A 6,000-nucleotide genomic window follows, 5' to 3' on the forward strand; every position below is an offset into this window, starting at 1 on the left:
TTTCAGTCTTTGGAGACTTATTCCAGTCATGCCTAGATAATTTGGAGGTCGTCCTGGCTCGATGCGAGGAAACAAACTTGGTGCTGAATTGGGAGAAATGTCACTTCATGGTGACTGAAGGAATTGTCTTAGAGCACAAAGTATCTAAGGCTGGCCTGGAAGTAGATGAAGCCAAAATAGATGTCATAGCAAAACTTCCACCACCATCAAATGTTAAAACTTTACAAAGTTTTCTAGGGCATGCTAGCTTCTATAGACAATTCGTTAGAGGATTCTTTCAGATTGCGCGACCTTTGAACACATTACTAGAGGCGAACCAACCATATGATTTTAATGAAGACTGCACTGACGCGTTTGAACCTTGAAGTATGCGTTGACGACAGCTCCAGTACTAATAGCACCAGACTGGACGCAACGCTTTATTCTCATGTGCGACACGAGTGAGTGACAGTAGGAACAATGTTAGGGCAAAAGAAGGGAAATTTGATACATCCTATCTTTTACACATCCAAAACACTAAATGACTCTCAGGAATACTACACCACCACTAAAAAAGAAATGTTGGTTGTAGTATTTGGTATTGAAAAGTTTAGATCACACCTAGTTGGTGCGTCAGCCACCATATATACCGATCACTCAGCCATAAAATTTCTGATGAGTAAAAAGGACGCAAAGCCAAGATTGATAAGATGGGCGCTACTGCTACAGGAGTTTGATATAAATATTCAGGATAGAAAGGGAATCGAGAACCAAGTGGCTAATCACCTGTCTAGGCTAGAACATCAAGAAATGCAAGATCAAGAAAGTGAAATTAAGGACGCACTCCCTGATGAAAGCCTGTTCAGAGTTGAAGGCAGGGAACCTTGGTACGCAGACATCGTCAATTACTTAACTACCAAGAAATTCCCTGGGAACTTCAACTCTCAGCAAAAGAAACGGTTAATACATGATAACAAGTTTTATTTTTGGGATGAACCGTTTCTATATAAGCAAGGCCCTGACTCCATAATGCGTCGATGCATTCCGGAGGAGGAGACACGACATATCTTAGCTGAGTGTCATGACTCTTCTTACGGAGGGAATTTCGGTGGGCAGAGAACCGCTGCAAAGATCCTTCAGAGCGGATACTTTTGGCCCACCCTCTTCAAATATACGAGGGAGTTTGTTCGTAATTGTGACCCCTGCCAACGCACCGAGAATATTTCTTGAAGGAACGCAATGCCCTTGAATAATATTCTCGAAGTTGAGCTGTTTGATGTTTGGGGTATTGATTTTATGGGACTTTTTTCCTTGTCCTGCGACCAACAGTATATCCTGCTTGCAGTAGACTATGTGTCAAAATGGGTAGAAGTAGTAGCCTGTGCTAGGAATGATGTGTCCACTGTTTCCAAGTTTCTTACCAGGAACATTTCATGCAATATTGAATGCCAAGAGCCCTGATAAACGACGAAGGTATGCACTTCATTAATTGCATCATTTCTAAATTACTTGCAAAATATAATGTTAGGCACAAGATCGCTACGGCCTACCACCCATAAAAAAATGGTCAAGTGGAAGTTTCTAATCGAGCAATCAAATCTATCCTGGAGAAAGTCTTCAATGCAACGTGAAAGGACTGGTCACAGAGGCTGGATGAAGCTCTCTGGGCCTACAGGACTGCTTACAAAACCCCTATAGGTATGTCTCCATACTCTTTTGTATTTGGAAAAGCTTGTCACTTATCTTTAGAGTTGGAGCACAAGGCATTTTGAGCAGTTAAGAAGCTAAACATGAACTTGGACGCCGCGGGCGCTCAATGCAAACTTCAGCTCAATGAGCTCGAGGAGTGGCGATTGAACGCGCACGAGAACAACAAGCTATACAAAGAAAAGACAAAGCGTTCACATGACCCAACACATCAGTAAGAAAGAACTTATTCTTGGCCAAAAGGTTCTATTGTTCAATTCATGTCTGCATTTGTTTCCAGGGAAGTTAAAATCTAGGTGGTTAGGAACCTTTATCATTAAGACAATATTTCCATATGAAGTAGTGGAATTAATTCGAGAGGATGGCACCAATGCATTCAAAGTAAATGGCCAAAGAGTAAAGCCATAATTTGAAGATGGACCGGAACGTCAAAAGTTATCTCTCACACTACACGAAGCCAGCTGAGGCCCACGTCGAAGTATCCCTGAATTTGCATTGCCATATTTTCCAGGGACACTTCCTTTATCCTTGTCTTTTTGCATTCTGTATCTTATAATGCATTTGAGTATATTGGTTTGTTTGTCTGTTTATGATTTCAAGATTGATTATTCTTTGTTTCTGCCTTCATAAATTAGAAATTTTACTTGTTTTCTTTTTAAAAGTTGTGTACAATCGAGTTGGGAATAACGGATGCATTAGACTCAAGTCTAATGCATGGCCTAGTTGAAAGGATGCATCTCGAGAATACAAAAGCATTCGAGTGCTTAGAAACCCAAGACGTCTCTTCAGCTTTACATTTATTACAGACGACAGGCGCTGCCTGACGTCAGCCCACTAACCCTCTCTCAGCCTACAAAACGATCGAACGGTTCATTTTCTTCTTCTTCCTCATTTCACTCTCGAGCTCTCTGAAATGAAAAAGAAAAAAAAACCCTAGCCCACTAACCCTCAAGCTTATCTCCAGCCACAATGTCATCTGCTTGAGATAGTCAGAACCAGACTATGAGCTTTGGGAATGACTTACCGGTAAGTTCCTACTCTTCCTCGTCTGTTTCGCTTTCGCCTCTCCCGAGCCCTAAAAAAACCTCCAAACTCTCTGTCCAATCCAAACCTACGCATGGCGAAGCAACCTCCTCTTCCTCTCAAAGGTTGTCGAAGCCCACCATAACACCCACAAAACTCCCTTCCAAAACCTCCAAAGCCATCGCTACTCTTTCGACCAAGACCCCTCAAACACCTGCAAAACCGAGGCTGCGCTCGTCATCTACGGCTGCCTCTAAGTCCTATACCAAGCCTGCCCCACCACCATTCATTCGTAACATAACCCCGGTGGGTGCAATGCATGACCCACTTTCAGCCTACCTTCATAATGCCTCATCTCCAGCCATGCGCCCACCGCCTCCACTTTTAATCCAACCTTTAGCAACCATCTACCCTATCGACTCAGACGCGTCTAGCCAACCACCGCATTTGCCCATCGTCATATCCTCCCCTGGGACGCCTCATACCTCAATGGGCACCCCTCCATTCGCTCCACCCATACCCCCCTTTGACAGTCTTGCGTCAGAGTGTAACCCTGAAGAGTTGGCTGAATTGGCTCAACTGGATGAGCAGGAAGTATTTGGAGCTATTTTGGTGAGCCTCAATCAAGGCCAAGAGAAAAATCAAGTGATGCGTTCCGACCCACCTAATGTATCACTCGAGTTGGACGAAGCGGAGCGATAGCTATGATGCTAGAGGCAGAATTAGAAGAAGAAGATGGAGAAGGAGATAGAGAAAAAGATAGAGAAGAAGAAGAAGGGAGAATTGGCCCAGACACGTCTCAATCACACCAAACCGACGCGAATGAAAGGCCTTTAAAATCAAAGCGAGTAACAAGGAAAAGAAAGTTAATATTGGAGGAAGAAGATGAGCAATCATCATCCAACCCTGAGGATGCAACGCATGGGAGTTGCTCAAGGTACGACGCACTAGAGAAGGACTTGGAAGACTACTAGCTTGCAAGGCAAGGGCGAAGGAAGACGACTCTCCAAAGGGAATTGGAGAATGAATTGAGAGAACTAGCAAGGGAAGCCAAAGTGCACGCGGCAAGAAAACGCAAGGTAATTGATGTGTTACCTAAGAAGACCTCGGGAAGAAAGCGTCAATTCAGTGATATATTTGTAGAAAAAGGCTTCTTTCCCGAGCACTACCCGCTGCCTATATATATAACAGAAACAATAAATGCATTGGAGTGGAGTCAGTTTTACGTTTGGCACACACGTATTTGGCCCAACCTCATTCGCATGTTCTACAACAGCGAGTTTGACATGGAGAAGAACACAGCCTTTGTTGATGGGGTATTAGTGCGCTTCTCAAATGACAAGATCAACAAAGTGTTCAACAGTGATAGTAATCCAGATGCGGAAGGTAATCGTATCTTGGAGCAGCCAATGCCAAGTCAATTGGAAGATGCGTTAAGAACGGTAGCCAAACCTGGAAGCAAGTGGAAAACTTTAAGAAACGGAGCAAAGATGCTAGCTTCTAGGAACTTAACTCTAGACGCGAATTTATGGTATTACTTGATCAAAAGAAGCATCATGCCTATAATGCATGATGAAACATTATCAAAGGAACGCGTCCTGGCTACCTATTGCATCATGCAATGCATCCCTTTAGACTTTGGAAGAATAATAAGGGATCAGATCAAGGCCATCAAGACCAAATCTAGAGGGTAACTATACTTCCCATGGCTGATCTATGCATTGTGTGAACGGGAGCATCCCTCTGGGGGATGATCATGAAGATATCGATGGCTTGATAGATATAAAGTTAGTAAGGTGTCTACTTCACGGTTCGCTACATCAACTTGTGTTACCTACCAAGGAAGTGGCAACCAAGCCTCGATCATCAAAACGCACCCCCAAAAGAAAACGTGTCTAGATTGTTGAACACAACGATGAAGCTTCAGAGCATGAAGAATATGAAGTTGAGCTTGAACTTCCGGGTGAAGAAGCACAACCAATCCTCAACCTTACTCTCCATGACTCACCATTGGCCCTGCCAGAAGGGAGTCCTAAACAAACACACCAAGAACCAACTCATATGGATCAGGCATCCCTTACTCTCTTCCTTCGCCCCCACCAAGTCCAATTCCCAATTTCATGCCTCCTCCAATAATCTTTGAACCAATTGGGTTAGGATCGAGCAACGTAGCAAATTTTAAAGACCCAGTTGGAAGAAATGAAGAACCAACCCCACCTTGACGTAGCGCTGATTTAGAAGAGTTGAAAAATTTTATCAGTGATCAGCTCAGACCACTGGCCGCGACCATCGAAGGTCTCCAGCAACAGAATCGGGTTCTAAGGAATTATCTAAGGCAGCAAACAAGACGGATGCAAGACCAATTCGTTTATACAATGCAGTACATCAATCAGGACTTTGTTAGAATGTTTGCTCTGCCTCTACTGCCTGCCCTTCTTAGAAGCCCTCTGCGCTTTATGGATGAAGACCTTGGAGAAGAACACATAAATGACGCACCAACATAATAGAGTTTTGGGGTGTTGGGTTATTTTTGTATTTTGATTTCATTGATATTCTTTTGTATTTGCTTGACTTGACTTATTTGTTTACTTCATGTGAATCTATGAAAATGAATGAGAAGTTTCCATCATTTTGTTCCTTGCGTTTGACCTTAACATAATTTATTTTTGTTCTTTAAATATTTTCTAAGTCTTATGCATTGTCTGACCTCAATGATATCAACTATATGAAATTTATAAGTATAGAGTAGGCATTAGGAAAATCAACAAGGCCTGAACTTCTCTAAAAAGACTAAGTTTACTTTCACGCGTGCAAGCTTCAAGTCTTAAACTCCTTTTGGACTCTCAAAGCCTTTTTGAAATTTTGTTTCTCTTTTAGCAATGAGGATTTAGCTCATCTCTAAATTTGGGGATGAGGGAAATCTGAGTTAAGACACATCAACGAGTACATCATAAAGAAAAGGGAACAAAATAAGAAAAATGTTAAACGTAACTCCTCTGTCATTACTTCAAAAGAAAAAACCTTAAAATGGCATGAGTTAAGTTGGAAAAGGAACTTAGCCGTAGTTGGATGCTCGCATGATACCTGTGAGGGCAAGCCAAAACGAAGTTAATTATCCTAGACGGCGTCCTATAGAACTCCTCTATCTAGTATGAAGAAATTATATCTTGAAACGCATGAATATTAAATATGAGTTTAGTTGTGAAGGGTTCTCACCTGTAGTTGGATGTTCTCATGACACCCATAAGGGCAAGCCAAAACGAAAGTGGGATACCTAAAACAACGCATAGG

The sequence above is a fragment of the Benincasa hispida genome, chromosome 8, assembly GCF_027475165.1.
Source record: "Benincasa hispida cultivar pf3 chromosome 8, pf3_genome.v1.1, whole genome shotgun sequence".
Taxonomy (NCBI): domain Eukaryota; kingdom Viridiplantae; phylum Streptophyta; class Magnoliopsida; order Cucurbitales; family Cucurbitaceae; genus Benincasa; species Benincasa hispida.